This window comes from Procambarus clarkii, chromosome 58 (genome assembly GCF_040958095.1).
Source record: "Procambarus clarkii isolate CNS0578487 chromosome 58, FALCON_Pclarkii_2.0, whole genome shotgun sequence".
Taxonomy (NCBI): domain Eukaryota; kingdom Metazoa; phylum Arthropoda; class Malacostraca; order Decapoda; family Cambaridae; genus Procambarus; species Procambarus clarkii.
In genome coordinates, this window is record NC_091207.1 from 17507745 (window position 1) to 17534457 (window position 26713).

Here is a 26713-nt window from a genome sequence, read left to right on the forward strand (position 1 = left end):
CCTCAGATTACCAAAACTTTTTAAAATTAGTCTTGCGTAGTCTGCTATTAAGTAACTTAAGCATCTACCGTATGATCTTCTCCTTGTGTAATTGTTTCATAATACGTTGGTCGTGAAGCACTGCCCCAAATGCTGTTGCTGAGAAATGTCTAAAATAATAAAATAATTAAAGATACCTGTAGATTCTTTTGGCGATATTTACGATAAGAGCCGCAATCACAACTACGAAATATACTAATAATATAAAGACATCCACGAAATATTTATCGAAGGGTATTGGCCACATATGAAAAGTAACCCTGGAGAAGCATATTCTTTTGAAATATTGCAATGAATATATTTAATGTAACTGCAGCAGTTCGACGGGAAGGTCCCACATGGTGAGCATAAATTCTTCAACCACGTCCGGATAGAGGGCGTATTCCTTCACGATGTCCAGCATCATGTTTACTTTTTATTTTTCTTATTAATCACTTATTAAGTCTTCAGCAGATGTTCGGGAAGTTCCCAGTGAAGCAATTTAATGAATATTCTTTGGAGTACTTGGTGGAAATTCCTAGAAGACTTTTGAACGGAAATATTTATCAAAAGTATCTTTTCCAAAATTATATCTTTGATTTACACTTGTTTTCGGATATATTCGAAAACTTTTTTTTAGTTTTTTAATTTTAGTAGATTTTCGACTTAGACTAAATTGTGGAATATACAGTTGACGTTTTTTATCTTTGTCTTTTCCTCCTTCGTCTTTTTGTATTAACACAACCATGTAATGTTGTGGGTGTGTATGGGGGGGCTTGACGCCGCCTTCTGTGTCCTGTGGGTGTAGCGGTGGTGGTGGTGATGGTTGCCGTGGTGGTGATGCCTGTGGTGGTGGTGGTGGTGATGCCTGTGGTGGTGGTGGTGGTGATGCCTGTGGTGGTGGTGGTGGTGCTGGGAATTACCTCGGTGTTGAAAGTAGTTATTGTAAGCACTAAACTTTGTGGCCTCCAATAGCCTACTCGCATTTATCTTACAACATTTTCCGGTGCTCCTCTTTATGGAAAGTTTCTTGCGTGACTTCATAAAGAACACGTTGCCTGTCATGATTTTTGTCAAGGTGCAATTCATATTTCTAATGAGTTCTACCTGAACTCAGTTTAATTTTCAGCTGCACATGGGAAATGTCTGGCCGAAGCCTCACTTCAAGAGGACTCTCGAACGCGTATAACATTTGGAGAGGGTCCTCAGTAGCCTACCACCGCTGATCCGACAAGCAAACGCTTGCCAGAGTTTTGTTAAATCTGTGACCATTAAATCTGGGTATGACACAAAATACTTTGCATAACCAGGTGGAACACCTGGCTTTTATCTTCAGTGTCACTGGGTGCGGTCCAGCCGACGCCGAACAAACAAACTAGCTTATTTTCAACATGGTTTTATATGGCAAAATGTTGACTGAAATCTTTACAATTATTGAAATTAACGTAAATATATTATTGTTGTATAAAAATAGTATACTTGGATTTTTGTTGCGATCCCTTTGATTGATGATTGTTGCCGGCACCAAAGCTGCTATGATTTATTGTGCACACTATTGGATGGCGACTACTACTACTACTCATCCTGTGAGCGGTGGTTTGTTGTGCACCCCATACTCACCCTGTGAGCGGTAGTATGTTGTGCACCCCATACTCACCCTGTGTGGCGGTGGTTTGTTGTGCATCTAATACTCACCCTGTGAAGTTCAATTATACTGTTCAATTTGCCTCGCTTTATTATAGAATAAACTTAAATTCAATGAACGCATTTAGCTAATAATAAAGTAAATCTCATGAATTAGAAATCTTGCATATGTATTTTGATTATATATGGTTTCATCAATGTTACGATGAAACCATCGTAACAAGGCGGGTATAAAAGCCAACATCAGACAATGAAGCAACAAATTATAACATGATAAGTAGCTACTAGTAGATAAGTAGCGTTGACGACGCTGCATCGTCAGGTATTTCAATGTCCACTTTCTCAATGAAGAAAATTTGTTAAGAGTATCTACGTAATGTCGGAGGGCTGCGGGTTGGTATTGACACAGCGTTGTGTGACTGTTGGTTCGAGGCCCCCTGCTGTCGTTGTTGTTTTAGATTTAGCTACTGAGAACATAAAGTTCCAAGTAGCACGGGCTATGGTGAGCCCATAAGGCCCCTGCTGCTCCCCGGGTGTAGTACGGGTCCTCTACCCTGTCTCACGTTACTGTGCATGATATTTAGACATTAGGACCTGGCTTTTGAATAATACCAATGAATATTGTATGCTTTGTATGACAGGAAGCCTGTACTCATACTTGTATTGAGATCAATCTCCCCCCCCCTTATCCCCCCCACATGATGGAACTACTGACCTTCTCCAGGATGCAACCCATAACAGTTGCCTAACTCCTTGGATACTTATTTGCTGCTAGATGAAAAGAGGCATTAGGCGAAAGGAGAAATGTCCAGTCACTTCTATCCCGCCCGGGATCAAACTCGGTAACCTGGACTGTGAGTGGAGAAGGTAGATCACCCCTACAAAGTGAGCGTTCTGTGGCAATCTTAGCGCCTTGGATGGGTTTGTTGACTGTGCGAGCAGTAGACGCTATCTGTATATATTGTTATTACCTTAGATGGGATATCTCACCTGCATTGAATGAGCAATGATCCAGACGAGAGATCACCATCAGAGGCGTGCCTGTTCTTCTTCAGAAACTCCGGCTTACCAGCTGGGCAGCAGCAGCACCTCCACCACTAACAATAGGCGAAGAGACATGAACAGGTCAAGTATCGTTGTTGTTGTTTTAGATTCAGCTACTGGGAACAAAAAGTTCCAAGTAGTACGGTCTATGGTGAGCCCGTAGTAGACTTACCTAACACAGGAGCAGGGCTGTAACTGATAGAGCCAGGTACCAGCTGAACTTTTATATATATACCACTAGCAGCAAGTGAGGCAATAGCAACACTAACAAGCGAGGCAGCATCATCAAAAACATTAAGGTGCAGCACCACCAAGTGAGGCAGCACCACCAGCAAACAAAAACATCACCATCAAGAAGCCAAACCCATATCAAGCATAGTAGCATGACTGGCACCACCTGCAAGCAAAACCACCACGAGCGACAAACATGGCATCACTACCCCCCAAGAAGCAAGCAACAGCATTAAGAAGAAGAAGCGTAGAGCGCCGCCATGCAGCAGCAGCAACAAGGGAGACTGCTCAGCGCCCCCGAGTCAGTACCAGTCCGCATTCCGCAGCGTACGCACCTATCGCTGGCAGTCGCTGCCTGAAGCTGACTTGGACTCCTTACCTTACCCTCCCTTCCCCTACGCCTCTCCCTCGCTCTCCCCACACTCACTCCTCTCTTCCCTCATCACCACGAGCCAACACAACCTGTCTTGTGCCACTCAGACGACACGTGTAGCGTAGTTAAGGCGCCTCTTAGCCTCTGACACTCGCAGACATTCAGCACTGGAGCCTAGTTCTTAGTCCTGGAACGTAGACATTTGTTTACAGGGAAGCACCGGTGTACCGTAGCTGGTCCAGGTAACATGTAGTTACCATTATAACACTACAAGTCTGGTTTCAGTGCAGTGTTGGTGCTTGTAAAAGGCGGGGGGTTGGTGGAGAGCAAGACAGGTGGAACTGTGATAAACATACGCCAGATAACGTTTGTCACCTCAACTCGACCCTGACAATGAACTTTACAATCACAAACTGCTTGATATGTGCCAGGTGTACTTTGAAGAAAATGCTAGTAACTTGGTAAAGCAGTATGGAGGGAGTGGAAGAGAGAGAGAGAGCATGATATGTGACATTGCGAAGAGCCTACACATATACCCATCACCACTAATATCTCTGCCAGTGACCCCAGCAGGAAGCAGTCAACACGAAGGATCAGGTCAGTGTCTTAACAAGATTATTAAAATACAATAGTCGGTGTTTATAAATTAACTCTCCACAGAGACGATATTGTAGAGTAGGCTGTACAACGCAATATATTCCAGTCAACAAATGTAAACGCTATATACGCGCCAAAAACGGTTCATCACTATTTAGTCACATCTCTGTAACACTACTAAAATCAATTTATGCTCAAGTTAGTTTAAACTTCTGTCGATATAATGATAACATGTTTATATTAGGATGCAATCACAACCCTTTCGGATTTGCCACATTCTGGAGGTTGTTTAATTGACGACTCTGTGAACCGGTTGTGTTGTGGAGGCCTTGGGTCGAGGTAAGCGAGCGCTCGCACACCCGCACGACGGAATTTTATATATTCGACGATGATGAATCAAATGTTTTCAGTTACAGCCCCGGTCCTGTGCCAGGTAAGTCCACTACGGGCTCACCATAGCCCGTGCTGCTCTGAACTTGCGTTTCGAGCAGCTGAATCTAAAAAACAACAATAATCAAATGTTGAGCCAATTGTGATGCAGAGTTGCCTACCAGTAGTGGAAATAACATTACCTTGGTAACACGTTTCCTATATATTGTGCACGTAATTTTATGCTTTATCTGCATCAAGTTCAGTTGTATTATTTAATTGCAGTGTATCGAGCTTAGTTTGTTGATCATGCATTCCCCCCAACCAAACAGCCAAGCCTAAGGTAACGCAGCCTAATCTAACGATATACGGTTTGACAATTAGAAAATAAGCTTTATCAAAAGCGTTTGTGCACGATTTGACTGCCTCTCTTGTGAGCGTTAATGGAAATGATGCAGAGCCACATAATGGGCTCAGGAACCGAACCCCCAAAATTCGTTTAGCTTAGTAAATTACAACAATTTTGAGATAGTTACATAAATTGCTAAAATAAATCAGTTGTGTTGTGTTGTTATGTTCTGCTGTGTTGTATTATGCTGTGCTGCGTTGTCATGTTTTGAGATAGTTACATCAATTGCTAATATATAAATAAATTAGGTGTGCTGTGTTGTATTATGTTGTGCTGTGTTGTCATGTTTTGTGATTTAATTCATTATATATTGGTTTGTGTTGTAGTTTTATTGTATAGTGAAGTGATTTATTGTTGTGCAATGCATTGTGCTGTATTGTGAAACTGTTGTATGTGCTGCCCAACATAAGGCGTAAGGCGAGGCGAACGCCAGATGGCGCGAGAAGTAGGCGTAGGGAGACCTCACCTGCCAAACCAGTTTTTATGTGGTGGGTGTCCATCGACAGCCGAAAACTCATCTTGCTTGTTGGTTAGGCCACTGTTACTAACGTCATCATTATGACTCTTGTCATTAACATAACCAAATGGTCTTGTCATCATCATCATTATCATAATTTATACATTTTTTTCGTCGATTTAAAAACAAAACAATAGTTTCTCATCCTTGATATAGGTTTGAAGTTGTCAATAGTTTGTTGCTACCGACTACTTGGGTCAGTGAGTGCCTCGAGTACTTAGTGTATTTAGTTAAACGTCTTGCACGGTAGAGCTTTAGCTCCTGAGCCCAGGAGTACAAGATTACTGTTGTTTCATGCACTATATTGTGTATTGTGACGATTCTTGTCATATTTTGAAGATGGTTTATAGAGTTTCATTTCACTGTCACTACCGTTCCTGTAATATAGTGGTCTGCGTCCTCGATTTTCAATAGAGATCCTGGGTTCTATCCTCTGGTGGAACAGAAATGGTTGGGCACGTTTCCTTTCACCAGGAGCCTCTGTTCACCTTGCAGTAAATAGATACCCTGAATCCTGAATAGATTCAGGATTGGAACCTTAAGCAGGTCAGTAGTTGGCCTTGGGGAGGACCTGGGTTAGCTTAGTGTAGGCCTACTGCCCCGGACAACGGGAATTATGTGTTTCTGTACTTCCTGGAGAAGCTGTTTCTCATATTTCAGTCCAATCCGTTATCTTGACTTGCCACAACATGCAAAATAAGGGGTACTAAAACGTAATTTTTTTCTACCACAGACGTGGCCGCACATTTACAATGCTAACCAGCATATATACATTTTATTTTATCCTCCATGGACAGGGTTAGAGATCTGTTAAACAAATAGTTCAGTGATTTATTGAACAATCAACCGCAGAAGGTGACTGTAGTGCTTTGCTAGGTCTTGTATGGTCGTGTGCAGCATTCTGACGGCTCCTGTCTAGGCTCCTGAAGACCGTCCGCATCTTTGTCAGCTTCGATATAACAAGTTATTTTGCAACTTTGTGTCTTGGGTGTCGAATACTACATCAGTGGGCCCTGTAGCACAGTGGTCTACTTCATTTAAACTCCCCTTAACGTTTTCTGAACTCCCTGAAAATTTTCTGCACTCCATACAAGATTTGTAAACTCTCTAAACGCTTCCCGAACTCTCAGGCTGTTTTATAATATCGTTGAAAGTTTTCTGAACACCCTGAACGTGTCATGAACTCGCTGAAGCGTCCAGAACTCTCATTGCCCGTGCACGAGTCCCAATGTTGACCTTCGAAAAGTGGAACATTAAACAGGCTTTAAACGTGTTGTGTGTAACTGGGAGCTAACATGGCGGAATAAATGCATGAGACGCGATCGTAATTGGGCATCCAGGCATTGGAACTCAAGTCTGACGAAGCTTTATAAGGCTTTTTATTTTGTGCCCTTGTGAACGGGTGTCTGGTTCCTGTTGTTTTTATTGCCCACCCAGGAGTATTAGAGGGTGTTAGACACTTGCCTTGTCTGTGTGTGTTGGGGTGGGTGGGGGTGGGGGAATGTGTAGAAGGTTCTACAGGGCGAGCCGACGACTACCAGCAGTAGTGGGTTCATTGTATTCCGGCAGTATACGAAAAGGTCCAAAGTCCCTAGAGGTATGCTGATGATCTTACAGTAATAATAATACTAAAAAAAATTATTTATAAAATCTACATAGGAACATGTTACAGTTGTAGGTACAAGGGGCTACCTTTGACAAGCCGCCAGCTTCCTGTTCCCGAAGAAGCTCAAGAGGGATGGGGCCGGACCTCGGGTAAATTCAGGTAGATTAATTACGCACAGCGTATAGCTTTTTTTTTTTTTTTACGCGCAGCATTTGTTTGTAGAGATGACTTGGAACTTTTGGCCGCGTTTGAATAGTACCGCTATGAGGAGCATTAAGATCCCCGTGTGTTGTGTGGGGTCAAGTGTGGGGGTCAGTGATCACCGTGTGTTGTGTGGGGTCAAGTGTGGGGGTCAGTGATCACCGTGTGTTGTGTGGGGTCAAGTGTGGGGGTCAGTGATCACCGTGTGTTGTGTGGGGGTCAGTGGTACCCGTGTGTTGTGTGGGGTCAAGTGTGGGGGTCAGTGGTACCCGTGTGTTGTGTGGGGTCAAGTGTGGGGGTCAGTAGTCCCCGTGTGTTGTGTGGGGTCAAGTGTGGGGGTCAGTGGTCCCCGTGTGTTGTCTGGGGTCAAGTGTGGGGGTCAGTAGTCCCCGTGTGTTGTCTGGGGTCAGGTGTGTGTGTGGGGGGAGGGTGAGAGAGGTGTCCCATGCCAGTGCTTGACCCCGCCTGGTCAGTAATACACAAGTTGGTTCACAGCTCCCCTCAGCTGCTAACCACAGCACCCAACATTCGTATAAACAACATTTGCATATGAAGTGCGTCCCTGGTAGAGTATCTTGTGGAAGCACTCGAATTCACGCCATCATTTTGGCACTTGTTCTGTTTGTTTTGCAAAGTGTGCCGCGTTGAAGGTTAAGTGTGTGTGTGTTTTGCCTCAAGTTCATCACTCGAAGGGGGGGAAAAAAGTACAATTATGTTTAAAAACTTTGCCAATGACGAGAGGGGGCGTGTTTACCCTTGTCATCGCTACTATAAGCGTCCATTCATAGCGGTTCCCCCGTGGGAAAACCATTACTCACTCAGGATATTGACAAATCCTACACGAAATAATTAATGGTGACTCAAACCATCAATATGAAACGTAAACACGAGATGACATCACAGTGACAGACAATGCGTCATTCACACGATAGGTTTTGTTATGGGGAAAACACTCGCTGTAGTTACGCATTTGTGTTCTTCTGATCACTCATGAATGGGACGTATTTATACGCCCCCTGATGACGTCACACACAACAAGACTTCATTCACAGGTTGTGTTGCGCCTCTACCAGTAGGCCAGGGTCATTATGGGCAGGAGGGGAGTCCTCTCCTACCAAAAGGCCAAGGATGGTATCAAGGGGAAACGGGGAAATTCCGTTCTACCACAAGGCCAGACACTGCTGGTTAGACGGTGGTAACAACACTAATAATAATAAAAGAAGAATATAATGGATATATTTATGACTATAGGGAGCCTGCAGGGCCGTCCAGGCACCAGTAATACAGGTGCCTGGAACGACAGGGGGCGCCAGGGGGCGTCAGGGGGCGCCAGGGGGCGTCAGGGGGCGCCAGGGGGCGTCAGGGGGCGCCAGGGGGCGCCAGGGGGCGTCAGGGGGCGCCAGGGGGCGCCAGGGGGCGCCAGGAGTCTGACCGCGGATCACAACCACGTCCAGACCTCAAACATTATCAGTCGTGATATTGACCATAAATCACGGGGCACTGGGAGGTGGGTTGACCCTAATACATATGTCATGGATAGTTGTGGGTACGTAGGTGCTTGGGTAGTGGGTACGTAGGTGCCTGGGTAGTGGGTACGTAGGTGCCTGGGTAGTGGGTACGTAGGTGCCTGGGTAGTGGGTACGTAGGTGCCTGGGTAGTGGGTACGTAGGTGCCTGGGTAGTGGGTACGTAGGTGCTTGGGTAGTGGGTACGTAGGTGCCTGGGTAGTGGGTACGTAGGTGCCTGGGTAGTGGGTACGTAGGTGCCTGGGTAGTGGGTACGTAGGTGCCTGGGTAGTGGGTACGTAGGTGCCTGGGTAGTGGGTACGTAGGTGCCTGGGTAGTGGGTACGTAGGTGCTTGGGTAGTGGGTACGTAGGTGCCTGGGTAGTGGGTACGTAGGTGCCTGGGTAGTGGGTACGTAGGTGCCTGGGTAGTGGGTACGTAGGTGCCTGGGTAGTGGGTACGTAGGTGCCTGGGTAGTGGGTACGTAGGTGCTTGGGTAGTGGGTACGTAGGTGCTTGGGTAGTGGGTACGTAGGTGCCTGGGTAGTGGGTACGTAGGTGCCTGGGTAGTGGGTACGTAGGTGCTTGGGTAGTGGGTACGTAGGTGCCCGGGTAGTGGGTACGTAGGTGCCCGGGTAGTGGGTACGTAGGTGCCCGGGTAGTGGGTACGTAGGTGCCCGGGTAGTGGGTACATAGGTGCCTGGGTAGTGGGTACGTAGGTGCCCGGGTAGCTGGTACACAGGTGCCCGGGTAGCTGGTACACAAGTGCCCGGGTAGTTGGTACACAGGTGCCCGGGTAGTTGGTACACAGGTGCCCGGGTAGTTGGTACACAGGTGCCCGGGTAGTTGGTACACAGGTGCCCGGGTAGTTGGTACACAGGTGCCCGGGTAGTTGGTACACAGGTGCCCGGGTAGTTGGTACACAGGTGCCCGGGTAGTTGGTACACAGGTGCCCGGGTAGTTAATACACAGGTGCCCGGGTAGTTGGTACACAGGTGCCCGGGTAGTTAGTACACAGGTGCCCGGGTAGTTGGTACACAGGTGCCCGGGTAGTTGGTACACAGGTGCCCGGGTAGTTGGTACACAGGTGCCCGGGTAGTTGGTACACAGGTGCCCGGGTAGTTGGTACACAGGTGCCCGGGTAGTTAGTACACAGGTGCCCGGGTAGTTGGTACACAGGTGCCCGGGTAGTTGGTACACAAGTGCCCGGGTAGTTGGTACACAAGTGCAGCTTGAATACGCTTGATTACATGTTTACGTTCTCAAGCTATAAAAATTATCTATATTTATTATATTAGTTTCAGTGTTTATGGCATGAGGCGTTTACGATCCATTTCCCTCACCCCTCCCTCAACCCCTCTCTCCCTCGCTCTGCCCCTCCCTCAACCCCTCTCTCCCTCGCTCTGCCCCTCCCTCAACCCCTAGTCTTGACCCCTTTCCCTTCCTAAGACTCTACCTACCTCCTCCCTCCCTCCCCTACACACATGGCGTAAATATCCTAACCATTCCCAGTTTCCATAACTAAGGTATTAGTAGTTAGACAATAGTAGGTTCTCATTAAATAACATAACGTTAGAGAGAGAGAGAGAGAGAGAGAGAGAGAGAGAGAGAGAGAGAGAGAGAGAGAGAGAGAGAGAGAGAGAGAGAGGCGGAGGTCCCCCAGCAGATGAAGGAAGCCACACAGTTGGCTGTGGGTAAAGTTATCCCGGGAATATCCAGTCAAGGATTAAGGAGAGTCGTAAATTGTCAAGGATGCCGATGTGGGAGGGTGGAGAAGGAGCAGGAGAGAATAATGGTAAGTGGGAGAGTAGAAGGAAGGGAAGAAGGGCAACTGGGGGTGGATAGGGAGGAGGAGAAGTGGGGGTGGAAAGGGAAAAGATTGAGAGGATTAAGAGGAGAGTCATCTTCAAGAGTCTTCCACTACACTCCAGATAATTCACACCAGGATGTCTTTCTTCAAAAGGCAGCGCCACCAAGTACAACTTCCTTTCAGAGACTCCTGTTCTCTCGAACAGTCCATCGTATTCGGACGCCCAAATCCCCACCGGTCAAAACATGATGTACTATAAATCATAGCGACTCGCAGAAATTGACGGGCTGTCACGTTTTCTATTCGGGTAGGTTAGGTTCGGGCAATTTAATATGCCATTTTAGTGCCATGACAACTGGTGTGAACGGGCTGGTGTGCGCCAGACTGTACCAACACTCAGGGTACAGTGCCAGGTCACATGATTAATTCATGTGACCTAGCACTGTCATACTGTCACTGTCACAATACAGTCACGTGATTAATTCATGTGACTGTATTCCTTATAGGTCGAGTCTGTCCAAGGCTGACCACCTCCTAAGTTCTACAAGGTCGCCTTTTAACTGCTATTTGTTAGCATCCGTAAACCAGAAAATAGTGAACTATTGTGCAATAGTGAGTATAGTGGTGTCTCTGTCACCGTCTGAGTGACCATGTTGAAGTGGTTGTTTGGGTTGTCAACCAATTGGTAAAATGAGTGACATAATTGTCCATATTTTGGATGAAACGACTGTGGGAGCTGTGATGGTGGTACAGGGAACAACAGCAGCAGTCTGGTGGTCTCGGGTGGTACATCATGGTTGGGTGGTTAGGTTCAAGGGCAGGTGTTCTAGAGACGGCAGGTGTTACACCTATCTTTTGTGTACTCTGTAAACTACGCACATCTTTTGTGTGTTTTAACAGTCTGGATCTATGGCACTTTTGTGTTTGTTTGTTTTAATTATTATTATTATTACTATTATTATTAATGCAAATACAACTATTGCTAATAATAATAATAATGTTAGATAAAAACCCACACCTGTGTATATGTGAAATTTATGTAAGGAACTTACACATCTGTAACATCTGTAATTTACAGTTCCTTGGTGTAAATTCCTTACATAAATTTTACATATACCCAAGTGTGGGTTTTTATCCTATGGTAGTATGTCCGTGAGAAGACATTACCATTACTAATAATAATATTACTTTTATAAATAAAACAGCCATCACGACTTCAGTCGTTACCGCCACTACTGTTTGACTACCATAAAAGCCACCACAACCACCACCAACACCACAACCACCATCAACACCTCAACCACCAACACTACCGTCATCAATAACACACCCATCATCACCTTCCGATGACCACAATCCATCACCACAATCACTACCATTTCACCATTACCGTGATTCGACTGATTTTCTAGCCTTCTATCAAAATTTTAATTAGTAAGTGGAAAGGGAACACCCACCAGTCATATTTGATTTTGAACAGATGACGCCTGAGAGCAACCAATCACAGCACGAAGCTCCAACACGAATATTGTTTGTGTAAGATAAGGGCGAGTTTCAATGTTAGGTCAGATGCAGCTAGCCGGCAGCCTTGATTCACTCGTAAAGATAGGTTGAGAGAGAGAGAGAGAGAGAGAGAGAGAGAGAGAGAGAGAGAGAGAGAGACGGGGGGGGGGAGAGAGAGAGAGAGAGAGAGAGAGAGAGAGAGAGAGAGAGAGAGAGAGAGAGAGAGAGAGAGAGAGAGAGAGAGAGAGAGAGAGAGAGAGAGAGAGACGGGGGAGAGAGAGAGAGAGAGAGAGAGAGAGGGAGGGAGAGAGAGAGAGAGACTGGCTATCTAACTTTTCTGATTGTATGGTTCAGTTTTATGGGATGGAAGTGATTTTATTTGCCTGTATTTTTTGTGTGTGCTCACCTAATTGTATTTGCGGTGGTTGAGCTTCGGCTCTTTGGTCCCTCCTCTCAACTGTCAATAAACTGGTGTGCAAGTTCCTGAGCCTATTGATTTGTATCATATCTACATTTGAAACTGTGTATAGAGTCAGCCTCTAGCACATCACTTCCTAACGCATTCCATTTGTTAACTTCCCTGACACTTAAAAAGTTCTTTCTAATGTCTCTGTGCATAATGTCAGTACCTTCAACACTCTACGATGTTATGTCCATGGATTGTTTCAATATAAGTTAGACATATATGGGTGTTTATATGAATATTAATAGGGACTGCCTAGTATGGACCAATAGGCCTTCTGTGGTTTCCTTAATTCTTGTGTCTTGATCATGTAGCGTCTTGCCCTTGTCTTCTTCAGCGTGGAGAGGTTCAGTTCCCTCAGCCTTTCCTCACAGCTCAGTCCTGTTCCATGTCCAAGCGTCCGAAGGCTCCAGGAATGTTGGCCAGCTTTTCATACCCCGCTGATGTTGATCTCTTAATGGTTGCCTCCCGTCACAGGCTTTTGGTTATGTCTACTCCCACAGAGACATTATATTATCCGACTGAAGCATTTGAGTTCCCATCATCTTGTACCGTGTCCGTTATCTCCTCGTTCCTCTTTTCACTATACATTTGCTCGGGTTGACGTCCAGCATCCATTTCCCAGACTATCTCTGTATAGGTCGTCTGCGTTCACCTGGAGCACTCTGCAGTCAGTCCTCTTCTGTTCTGATTCATCTCATCAGTTTTTATCGTCGAAAATAATAACGCGGAGGATCCTGCATCTCTAGTTATGCCACTGACATAGAGTATGTCTTAAGACTGACCCTCGCGGTACACCGTTTTGTAATGTCATCAGTTGCGATATGTCTCATTACCGCATCTTGCCCTCCTTTTGGATAGCTATTATATCATTCAGTTGGACAAGCTTCCAGCTGCTGAAGCTTGTTTCTCAGGTTAGTGCAGTATCGTCCTGTGTATAACAGTGGAACGTTCTGCAGTCCAGGAAGATTCAGAATCACCCTTCTACTCCCCAGAACACCACACACCTCATTCAAAAGTTTCCTAGACATAAATGAGTGGAAGTGGTTGAATATAAAGAGGCCCTGACTAAAATGGACCAAAAACTCATTTATATTTTTGTTTTGTTTTTACTTCTTCAGCCTTGAATGTTGCATCATTCTCGCGTAGTTTCTCTGCTTGTCTTATACATATTTGTGGATGGCATTGGCCATTGAACCTCGTGTATACATGTTTGGAATGTTCTCCCTTACTGATCAACTTCCATTAATTCCCCGATATTCTTGTATACCTCTTCATCTCTACATTATGATAGGTTATGTGGGATTGTCCAGGTTCGGACGCGTCTGACGAGGCAAAAGAACTTCACAGTTAGTTTAGTTCATTTATTATTAAACGGTTGTCAGATGGCGAGAGGGAAGTTAAATTTTTTAAATTTTAAATTTAAATTTTGCCCCGAGGGGCGAGTTTATTGGGCAGCGCCACTCATCTTGTGAGTGGACACACCGCCATAGCAGCATGTACAACACTCCCCAATAGGAAGAAAACCCGCTGGGTTGTTCATCCTGTCACTTGGGAAGTGTTGGAGGGCTTGGTGGCGCGGCGACCACTAGGCTGCACTGTTGAACTAGCATCATCATGCCCCGGCAATGGATTTTGCTCTTGTTACGCGGTGAAATCTAGTAGTTCTCTCTCTAACTGTATCTTAGTTACTGCCCCCTTTACCTTATTCCCATGAGAGGAATGACCTGTGGTCACTCTTACCATGTTTAATTTTCCCAACAATCCCCTAGTCCCACTTCCGCTCTCCACTTTCAAACCACTACCTCTCCCCCTTCCCTCCAGTCAAACCTCTTCCACTTCCACAAAAAATAAAAATAAAACCCACCTACAGGATACAAACTATACAAACTTTTTTTTAATACTGTTTGTTTTTTTCCGTTTGACGTGTTGACATTCGCCACCCGACCCACTCAGAGAGCGTTATAATTATGCACATCAGCTGTTCTGGTCACTCAGCGAGCATTATTGTGCTACATCAGCTGAGACTGTTGTATAACGTCTAATACTTTATGTATAATATTCGTGTTAATACAGTAAGAGTTGTGAATAATGTTTTATATATATTACTGATAACAGTACTTGTAATAAAATGCATAACAATGTTCAGTTGTGTGAAATCACTGGAAGTTAAGTTTTTATTTTTAAGGCATTTAATCGAGATATTTTAAGTACACAGGCTAACAATTGGGTAAATCGCAGGTATGTATTTGATGCTAGGTAATCAGAGCCATCAGATGTAAGGAAACCTGCCCAACCGTCTCTATCCTGCTCGAGAATTGAACCCGGGTCCCTCGGTTGTGAGCTGACGACGTATGAGCTACGAAAAAATACTGAGGAATTAAAACCTCTACTGGGGAAGAAGAAATAGGAAAGACATGTTCACCACGTAGAAAATACTCGTGGAAGGGCACAGGGACAGTTCAAAATAATTAAGTATATTCAGTTTAACCACAACTATATTATAAAGAAATTTCTCAGAATCAACGTAGTGATTCAATAGAATTATCCTGGACGTGTGAGTAGTTTTTTTAATTTATTATTTTCTACCACAGACGTGGCCACACATTTACAATGCTTACCAGCATATATACATTTTTTTCTGTCCTCCATGGACAGGGTTAGAGATTTGTTAAACATATAGTTCAGGGATTTATTGAACAATCGACCACAGAAGGTGATTGTAGTGCTTTTAAAATGCTGGGCTAAGCTACATACGTAAATACATAGATAGACAGATTTACGTATGCCCTACATAAAGTGTTCGATGTGTCTTTTACATAGTGTCATTAATGTGCAATTACAAAGGTGAAATGTAATTCTGATCAGCTTCCACATATACTTTATACACATACATATACATACACACACACACATATGTAGACATAATCATGCACAGCTTCAGTGATGACTGAGCCAAATGGGTTCCGTAACCAGTACACCAGTTAAGTGCAGGTCGAAAGACGCGACTGAGGAGCTGAAGCTCAACCTTCCGTAAGAAGGTCTAGAAGAGAACAGCGAGTGGAGTAGATTATTATTTATTATTAACATCTTTATTGACAAAATTAATTACAATTTTGCCTAATCTGAGGATTTCGATTAAGTCTTATTAAAGTGAGAATAATGCTGGTATTCACTGTCACGCAGGACAGAGGGTCATACATAAGACAATAGGTTTAAACTGTAGGCGGAAGTACATATGTATCATGGTTACAATCAATGTTTTAATGTATGGATATGTGAAAACAACTTTCTATTGTGCACTGCCACACAAGGGCAGGGATGGGTTCATAACTGATGCAGCTAGAGGCACCAGCAAATAGTGACTCACTCCAGTCTATCCTGTAGTGTTTCCTTAGGGGTTGAAGGCAGTGTGTTGTGAGTGTGGAGTGAGTGGATGAGCTACAACTGACTCACTTCCCCGACACACTCTCCTCCACAGCTCATGGCGCCTAGTACCATTCCAGTACATCTATAACATCTCCACTCTTACACCCAAAACACCCACCATTAACACCAATGATTTATTAGATGATCCGAGAAACAATCTTACCTCTCCTAGGCATAGTAACATATATTTACTATATTAGACCTAAGAGTGTGTATATTGAGGCTACTGTTGCTTATATTTGGTGGGAGAGGCTAGGATAATTTGTTGGTCTATTGGTTGCATCTTTTATAAGGTCCTGGTGTGTTCTAGGGATAGTAAACGTGTATTTTGGGGGGGATTTCAGTATTCCATAATGTGTACAAATGTCCGAACAGTCGGTATTTGTCCTGGTATTTTTACAAATTTTCCCTGTCAGGTTCCCCAGAAATGTTGTACAAGATATGAACATATGAAGATTGTGTAACATATGACTGCTGAAAACCGTATAATATATGAAGTGTAAACTGTGTAAGATATGAACACCGGAAGACTGTGTAAGATAAGGACGTCACGACCTGGAAGACAATTAGATAACTATCTAAGATAAGTGTACAGTAAGGCGGAGTGACGCAGGAGCCACAGTGTACCGGAAGTTGATCGGGTAACCCTTACAGGTATCCTAAGCCCAAAGAATACCTGATATTCTTGTGAACCTCTCCGTCTCTACGGGAGATATCGGGTCTCTACAAGAAAAAATCTCTACAATAAATTTGAACATAAGAATAAGGGACACTGCAGAAGGGCTATTGACCCACGCGAGGCTATATATATCCCATCCAAACTAATCCATATATATATGGATGAGTTTATATATTAAGATATGACATATATATTAAGATATATGTCTTAACTGCGCAGGGAACAACCCAGGGAGTCCTCGTCTATACTGTACATGGATTTCGCAGTAATGTATTATCTAGGAGAAAATCTAAGGCATGGGGTGACGCAAGACCCGGGTTCGATTCTATCGCTCTGCTCCAAGAATTTACTCTTGGAGTCTGTTATGTTACCCGGTAATTTGGTCTATATACAACCTTGTTTCCAAACCAGTATTTACCCAGGTCTTTCCTGAAACTCAATTTGTATAGTTTGTAGATATTAATTCGTGTTTTATTTTGTGTAGATATATTTAACACCTAAATAATATCCGCCTTTTTATGCCTATTCATTAATTTGTATATTTCAGTCATGTCACCCAAGAATCTTCGCTTTTATAGAGAATGTCAATTAATTTTTTTTAGTATGTGTTCAAAGGGGAAGTTTTCAATTCCCAGGAATAAGTTTCTCATTCTTCTCTAAATAAGTTCAAGTTAAATTTATATTACTGCTGTAGGACGGTGGCCAAACCTGAGCTGCATAATGTCCAGGGAGATGTATACTCCAGGAAGTGTGGTCAGTAAAGATCAAGTATAATATATGGGCATTATAAGTTGAGGAAGAAGATGGTATAATGCCAGGGTCCGAGGAGCTGGTAAATGTCTTGGACGACATAAGACATCTCACGCTGCAGAGTTCTTCACAAGGTCGACAGCTCTCTTGAGCAACTCACGAAATAACTTAAAGAAGACATGAATTCCGCAGATAAAATCTGCGGAATTTTACACACTATTTTTTTTATATATGTGGAACATACGTGTGGAAACACACATGTATGTTTTTTTTTATGATCGTGAATTATTTAACCTTGTTTCGCCCTGTACGAAAAGTGTCGTCCGGTAACGAAAGTTTTCCTTGTTCCTTGCTGTAGGCGTGACTTGAACAAAATTTTCCTTGTTCCTTATTAGTTGCTCTAGGTGTGACTTGAAAAAAATTTTCCTTGTTCCTTATTCCTTGCTCTAGGTGTGACTTGAAATTTTTTTCCTTGTTCCTTGCTCTAGGCGTGACTTAGGCAGTTATCTTTGTTCCTTGCTTGAGGCGGGAACTCGTTTCTGTGGAATATTGCCTTTTGAGGATAATTCAGGGAAACGGGTGGAACAGGGGAGTGGGCGGGACAAGGGAACGGGTGGAACAGGACCCTGCCCAACAATTTATAAGTTCTGCTGGTGATGATTTGTCACTAATAATCACTCCCAAGATCGTTGTACAAGTTTTATTATCTTGAAAACGTCGTGAAACAGTTTATATTCATCAAGGGACCAATTACCTCACCTTCCCTCCTCCAATTACAGACGTTTATCGACATTAAATTTCATCATTAATTTACGACTGCATTTGTAAGCAAGTTGTTGCCCCCCATCGGGTACTGTACTTCAGCGGCAGCCATAGTGTTGTGACACTGTGGGCAGACCTAGTCTCACACACACACACACTGAATGCCCCTGTTACCTAGCAGTAAATAGGTACCTGGGAGTTAGTCGGCTGTCACGGGCTGCTTCCTGGTGTGTGTGTGTGTGTGTGTGTGTGTGTGTGTGTGTGTGTGTGGTGTGAAAAAAAAGTAGTTAGTAAACAGTTGACTGACAGTTGAGAGGCGGGCCGAAAGAGCAAAGCTCAACCCCCGCAAACACTAGGTGAATGCACACACACACACACACACAGGGTGTGAACCGGGGGCAGTTCATTCTCTGTATACACAATTTTCAATGTTTTTTCCATTGGTCGAGCAATTTACACTTCTTGAGGCGTGGGTGTGCTGACGTAGGTGACTTTGCAGGGTCGAGCTCATAAGCCCCGCCTTTCCGATCATCACAACTTTAATGCATTTGACGTTATTCATTCGTGTTTCTTCTCAAAACATTGCTTTGTGTGTGTGATAAGAACCGTCAAGGTCTTAATTCGGTACAATTGTTTATGATCCTCAAACTCTCAAGTTGTCTGTGTGTGTGTGTGTGTGTGTGTGTGTGTGTGTGTGTGTGTGTGTGTGTGTGTGTGTGTGTGTGTGTGTGTGTGTGTGTGTGTGTGTGTGTGTCCACTTACCTAGTTGTGTTCACCTAGTTGTGCTCACTTGGTCGAACATCAGCTCTTTGAGCCCCGCTGTTCGACCATACATCAGTGCAGTGACTGTTTGCATGTTTTTCTTTTCATATTTACATTTACGAAATGTAAATATATTTACATTTCACGAAATTTAAAGCTGGTCCCACAGCAAACAAAGCGAAAAACCCGTAGAGAAGAACGCGTCCTATGCTAGGCCTCAACAAACATATCCTAAGCCTAACATTACCGGTTGCACGCCGCAACGTGTTGTATGTATATACAACATATATGTATATTTATACATCCTTCACAGCTGCTATGTATGTATCCTATTTAGTATAACACACAAATTTTGCGGCTCATAATTACTGGGCAATCAGGTCGGTGCGTCTCTTCGCCCCTACCCCCTACCCCCCCATACCCCTTTACCCCCCCCCCTTGAACAGTCGTTACCTAATACGGTATATATAAGAACTCGGTTCTTACCCCCGTAATATACATAATTTGTGACTGGTATGCTCAGTCGCGAACGGGTTACTGCAAACTGCTGACCATAATAGTCTGAATGATGTCCTTCATTCAAATCTATTTACTTATGAGCTTTTAATTGCTGTGATTACAAACAACATTTACCCCCCCCCAGTATAAATCAGTAATTTAAGGGTTAATGGTTGTAGGAAAAGATCGTTAAAAGATAATTCATTTAAGGTCCATAAAATGATTGCTGATAAGAGAAAAATATGAGTTCTTTTATGGGTTAAAAACGTCAAATGCGCTATAACCAGGAGAGGGGGGTAAATGGAGATGAGAGATGATCACGACGTGCAAGATACAGAGGAAAAATAACCGGCCAGCACATTAGGCTCACAGACAAAAGGTCGTGGGCTTCTATTACCGGTGTGGACGAGACGTTTGGGCACGTTTCCTTATACCTGATGCACCGGTTCCTGCAGGCAGTAATTGAATGTCTGGGCGTTAGACAGTTGTGGGTTACATCCTGGTGAAGGTCTGCCGTTGGCACAGAAAATATAATGTTGAAAATGTTGCAAATGGGGACCGCGATGACCCCTAACAGGAAACAACATCCCATGTGAGGGGGAATGTAATATGCACATATATACAGGCGCGCGCGCATGTACACACACACAAAACACACACACACACACACACACACACACACACACACACACACACACACACACACACACACACACACACACACACACACACACACACACACACACACACACACACACACAAACACACAGCCAGACTAATCCTGGAATATGCAGCTCCAGCCTGGAGTCCATATCTAGTTAAACACAAGACAAAGTTAGAGAAGATTCAGCGGTATACCCACCAGACTCCTCCCGGAACTAAGAGGTATGAGCTACGAGGAAAGGCTAAAGGAGCTGAACCTCACGTCCCTGGAAAACAGAAGAGTAAGGGGAAGACATGATAACCACCAACAAAATTCTCAGGGGAATTGACAGGGTGGACAAAGACAAACTCTTCAGCACGGGTGGGACACGAACAAAGGGGGACACATTTGGAAACTTAGTACCCAGATGAGCCACAGAGACGTTAGAAAGAATTTTTTCAGTGTCAGAGTAGTTAGTATATGGAATGCATTAGGCAGTGATGTGGTGGAGGCTGACTCCATACACAGTTTCAAATGTAGTTATGATAGAGCCCAGTAGGCTCAGGAATCTGTACACCAGTTGATTGACAGTAGAGAGGCGGGACCAAAGAGCCAGAGCTCAACCCCCGCAAGCACAACTAAGTGAGTACACACACACACACACGGAGCACCTTGAGGCAGACGTGAAGAATAAAACAAACATTACAACTATGCAGGAAACTGAGGATCCACTGAGCGGGTTGAAGCATGGTAGGACACGCAGACATGGTAGGTAGGAGGACACGCAGACATGGTAGGAGAATAACGAGCCATAAAGCAACGTGCAATGTTGCGAGGCAACGAAGCGTTGTTGAAAACACACAGTAATAGATGAACGGTTAACGGGCACAGAACAGAAGAATTTAATTGAATTTTTAATTTTGCCCCGAGGGACGAGTTTATTGGGCAGCGTCACTCATCCCGTGAGTGGACACACCGCCATAGCAGCATGTACAACACTCAATAGGAAGAAAACCCACTGGGTTGTTCATCCTGTCACTTGTACCCAGACACAACTGGGACTTGCTTAACTGTCTCAAATGAACAGCTCCTCAAATAAGAAGATTAACATCTGTCATGTTTGACAAATAGTATTTTCCTAACTCAAACAATGTGGGGGTTTGTTATTTTACACATATTTCTAATGTCTCTCAGGTGTTCACATTCTCTCACGTAGTGGTCAAGGCGGCGTCCATCATTCTCACCACAGATTCTGCAACTCCTCTGCTCAACTGCTGTTTCCATTCCGAATCTCCATGGATATTTGTATCCAAGACAGATTCTTGCTATTACAGATTCCCTCCCGCGTCCACCTCCTCTTCGTCCATAATGATTAGGATTGCCAGCTGCAACCATGTTGTACCATCGTATAGATTCACTGGTTTGTGCTTCTATCCCCCTTTCCTCAGTTACCTTGTCACGGTGATGTTGTCTGATAATACCTCTAATTTATTGAATAGTCTTGGTATGAAGTATTCAATATGGTCTCCTTCAGAGCCTTCAGCAGCCAGCATATCTGCTCGTTCATTTCCACAGATTCCAACATGGGAAGAGATCCACAGAAACTTGACTACTCTTCCCTGATTGGTTAGTACTCTATTAGATAAGAATGTTTCTCTTGAATATAAAACTGAGAAGACATGATAACGACATATAAGATTCTTAACGTAAATGACGCGGTGAACGTTACAAACAAGTTCAGCCTAAGGAAGGGTATGGTTGTAAACAATTCAATTTTTCAATTCAATCTCTTTTTTTATTGTGCACCCCATACCCATTCCGTGGGCGGTGGTGTAAAGGGTTACAGAGGCACATAACCGGTTCAGGAACTGAACCCTCTAGTTCGTTTAGCTTATCAAATAACAATCTTTTGACGCTAGTTACACAATTATTACTGTTATATATACATGTACACAGACTCATACATATATAAACAAGGGAGTAGATATGTCAAAGGAATGTCAGAAATACTTTTATTGAATAAGGAAAATAAATGGAATGGGTTTAACAGAGAAGAAGTAATTTAAATAAACAGTTTCAGACGAGGACACGAGTAGCAGCAAGAGAGTCTTGAAGCCATTGTCTTAGATAACATAAACACTGTCTTCAAAAATCTGAAGAACGTCGACCCTGCAAGAAGCGAGTCCGTCACTGTACCGACCAGTGCAATTGGAAAACGGGATAATGATAGTGCCAGATTATTAAATACATGGAATAAAGACTCCACACACAACTTAACCTGTAGTTTAAGTTGCTTAAGTTTAATAATAGAGCCCCCATTGTTGTTTAAGATTCGCTACCTGGAACAAAAAGTTCCAAGTAGCACGGGCTATGGTGAGCCCGTAGTGGAGGTGTATAGAGCCCCCGGTGTGCTTATATACCACTTGATTTCTGATTGATAGGAGTCCAAGCGCTGAAGCTCGACCCCCCCCCCCCCCCCGCACGTACAGCAAGGAGACTGTACACACAAAGACAAATGTAAACAAACACAAACATTACTGTAGGCAGAAACAAATGCCGGGAGTAAACATACAATTGTATATGACCTTTCCCTTATCACCATCCTCTGACCCTATCATCGTACCTCCGGCAGCGGCCATATCGTACCAAGCGAGCAGATGTCGTGCGTCTCCCGCACGATAGGATCTGGCTGCCATATCCGGCATCATAGTTATGAGCTGGAGGATCTTCACCGTCTTCATAGTCGCCCTATATTCCCTCCAGAGCAGCCACACAGCTGCTAATATGCACTTTCCCTTTTCCTAATATCCTAAATATTACGAGAGTGGAGATTTAGGCATGTTTCTCCCCTCCCGTCACGCCTCACGATGCGTTACTGTTTGTTATCAGGTAGACGCCTCGTTCTGCACAGTTGCTTGGATATTACGGTGATATATGACTGTGAACTGCATAGCGCGGTTACCTATAGTTAGGTTAACTGGGCTAGACTGACTGGCTGTCAATCCCGTCCTAATATATCGTTGTGCCAGGTTATGAACTCTCAGCATTAGTCTGTCAATCTCTGTCAGCCAGCCTGTCAGTCAGTATACTTCTCTGTCAGCCTGTCAGAGAAGCGTGTGTATATATATATATATATATATATATATATATATATATATATATATATATATATATATATATATATATATATATATATATATATATATTCTGTGTGCTTTTCTCCTACCACCCCCTTCCTTTTGATTTTGTTTATATTATATTATAATATAAGAAGTAAATATAGAGAAAATTAAGAAAACATGTTTGAGCGTTTTCATGGTGTTTAATAAGACATGGTCAGAGACTAGGTGTGAAATATTAAGTCAAGTAGATGTAGAAGACAGATAAGGAGAAGGGAAGGGGCCCGTCCTTGAGACGTGACAGGACTTCAATAACAGGTGAGATAACGCTAAACTATCATGTTCAATAAAAGAACATGAAATATTATGTCGTACAAAAATACTTGACAGACCACTTGAGGCAGTGTTGACGAATGATTGGCACTTACATTAGGAGAAGAACGGAGTTTAGAGACGAGAAGTTGTGTAAAATAAAACAAAAAAGATATTGAAAAGGCGTGCGGTATCCGTGAACAAAAACACGATTCACGTCATACATGTTTTTAAAAAAATAACACGGAAAATAGACAGAATTGTTCTGATTGACTCACCATTTACTTTGTTTAAAGATATTATTATCCAACTAAAATATAAAACAATTTTACCGTATTGAGTTGAATATGTTTTGAGCGTGAGATTGTTTTTGGCAGCCTATTGACCTGGGTTTGGTGGCCACTTCTGCTGCTATATCGCCTGGTCTTCATTTTTTTTTGTCCATAGTACAAGTGCTGGTATTGTCTGTCCGTTGAACGTCATATTCTTGTAGTTTGGCCTGCTAGGAGCCTTTGTTTACATCTGCAGGCGATGAGTCACAATAACGTGGCTAAAGTAATTTGACCAGACCACACACTAGAAGGTGAAGGGACGACGACGTTTCGGTCCGTCCTGGATCGTTCTCAAGTCGATTGAGTTGACTTAAGAATGGTCCAGGACGGACCGAAACGTCGTCGTCCCTTCACCTTCTAGTGTATGGTCTGGCCTATATGCAGACGAAGAGTAACAATGACGTAGCTGAAATATGTTGACCAAACCACACAGTACTGTACTTATACTGATTATTTGGCCCAACGTACAAAAATGGATTTTTGTAGCCAACAGTGTTAATTTTTCGTACTATTAATTTTCTAGAGGCTACGAAAATACAAAAATCAAATTTAAACTTTCCTAGGCCTAGTATAGCACATATTTGTACTAATTTAGCATAATGTATATTATACCTAGGATTGCTTATTTTACCTGGACAGGTCAAGTTCTTCAGGCTGTATTTAATTTTAAGGATGTCGGGGTAATCCAGTAGCGTAAAACTTATTTTTAAATGTAGCAGCCTATTTTTCTTCGTTTGACGAAATAGTTGCTAGAAATTAATAATTTTTACCGGATTGTTTGAGAGATTGTGGTGTTTGTGAGTGTTGATGGGGTAAGTACAGTGGCTGCCTATACCCGAGAATACAGGTGTTCATACAGCCCGCTCTCTGGTACCACAACGTACATAGTACAAGGTGCTAACGTAATGATACACGTACAAACCCAAGCTACTCATCTAACGTAATCTACCGATGGATAGAAAACGTGGATATTTGTGAGCCGCTACTTTTCTTATGGGGGGACCATAATGTACATAATGAGACGTGCTATTGAGAGGCCGGTTTGGTCATGCTGGCTATTTATTTGACAGTTGTTGATATGGAAAATTTGTTTACTGAGAATTATATAAAATATATATAAATGTAATAATTTCCCCTGTAAATTAATGTAAATATAATCTCCATTTTTTGTAAATCATTTAAAGAAAAATAAGTATAACATTCAGGGGTTTTAAAGATCATGTTCTGTGATAATGAAACACTTGTTCAATGAGAATTATAATGTAGTATTGCCTTGTAAAACTTATGTATATATGATTTATATTGTATTTTCTTAAATAAAGATAAAAAAAAATTATTTGACAGTTGACTATTACTCTCTGGGTTCGGTTTGTCAGGAAGTTGAGGCTCCATCTTCCTTGCTCTGTCTCTTCCGCGCTCACGTTATGGCTATTCTTGATGACTAAGACTGAACGAGTCCTTGATGAGTAAGACTGAGCGAAGCGCTTGGTAAACCAAGTCACTTGAAGAGTGAGGAAGTCTGAACAGTTAACAAATATAGTGTGAGTATCTGATGAGATAAATGTGACAAACTATCTTGTAGTGTGAGATACACCGACGATCTCTTGTCATGGTTTCTCTCAATCTAAAGAGGCTGGCATTGTCACTTCTGTCTATTCCCTCATTATCTTGTATGTTGTAATCATATCCCTTCTGTATCTTTAGGGGTCTTAGATCGGCTTCTCTTAATTAACGTATTCAAATAGGCTTCTCATCTTTGGTATTCGTGTGAGTAATCACCTGAGGGCGGTTAACAGGTGGAATGTAGTGACGGAAGAAGTTGCAGAAGCCACCTCCATCCACAGCTATAAGGCTATATTAGACAGAACTGGAACCTCAGAATGAGGCACCCATGGTGTAGCCAGCCCATCCTGAAATAAAAGTACTTATTGGCACTTTTGACTAAATAGTTATTATATGTAGTGATGGATCTCCAATAATTCATTTTTTGCACCATTAATTGTATAGTTGGAAAAGATAAAGCTAAAAGCAAAACGTATATATTCCTAAGCCTAGTATAGTTCTTATATATAAGAATTAGCCCTAAGATAGTATGTATTAAGTCTAGGATTGCTAGGAGAATTAGGTTAGGTTTTATGCGGTTATCATAGTTTTGTCCAATTGAATATTACAAAAAGTCAACTTCTTGGTGATCCATCACTACATATTGGTACTTTCCATCACATAGTTACTACAAATGCTTTGTTAGAGAACGGGCTGGTGTATGACTGTGAAGGACTCGTCCTCGCTGACACGGGCTACAACCAGCCCATGTGTCACTCGAGCCTCGTATATGCCACTCACGTGTCTTTAAAAATACGCTACACACTAAGGACAAGTGCTTGTATACAAGATATACGCACACATGGACGCCACGTGCGTATTCTCGCGTATACTCACTTGAAGGCTCGCACAAGACATCCCTTTAGAAGTGGCGGCAGAGAATTCCGTTTCATGGCTCTCGTGAGAGTGGACACTGCTTTTATCAGGCGTGAAGGAGGGGGGCAGGGGCAGGGGCGAATAGGGGAGGAAAGGGGAGAATTGGTTGAATGTTCTTTTCTGTCTCTTTGTTCTCTGGGAGCTCTCTTTCTCTCTCTCTCTCTCTCTCTCTCTCTCTCTCTCTCTCTCTCTCTCTCTCTCTCTCTCTCTCTCTCTCTCTCTCTCTCTCTCTCTCTCTCTCTCTCTGCGGAATACCAAAATAACGATGATAATTATAATAATCAAATAATCAATCCGGTGTATTAGGTGAGTCACTAAACTACCCATTACAAGGCGGAGCATAAAAAAGTTGTTTAATTTAGCGTTAATGAAAGGTTTACACGTGAGAGGTTAGCGTGATGGTGGGCGGAGCCAGGACCACGCCCACGACCACCTATCTACGCCCATTACGCCGTCTGTAGTGGGGGTATATTTAGACTATAGCAAGAGCGCCTGAAGAGACGTGCTAGCAACACGCAAAGTTTATATTGATGATCATGATGATTTTGGCAGTCATCCAGAGGAAATTACACTGTAAATTATTTAATTATAAACGTTGATACTTAGTTATCATTTCATTCACAAAATGCTCCGAAACAAATTTTCTGCTGATTTATACGCAG

The 26713-nt window shown here is 43.1% G+C and overlaps 1 protein-coding gene across 1 annotated transcript in view; it reads left to right on the forward strand.

Annotated features, from left to right (window-relative positions):
* The first annotated feature begins 3229 nt into the window (after positions 1-3229).
* LOC123767932 (prostaglandin E2 receptor EP4 subtype) overlaps positions 3230-26713 on the forward strand; it is a 58368-nt gene continuing 34884 nt past the window's right edge. The window contains exon 1 of the mRNA XM_045758105.2: positions 3230-3907. The gene's annotated coding sequence lies outside the window, so the exon portion shown is untranslated. The remainder of the gene's footprint in view (positions 3908-26713) is intronic.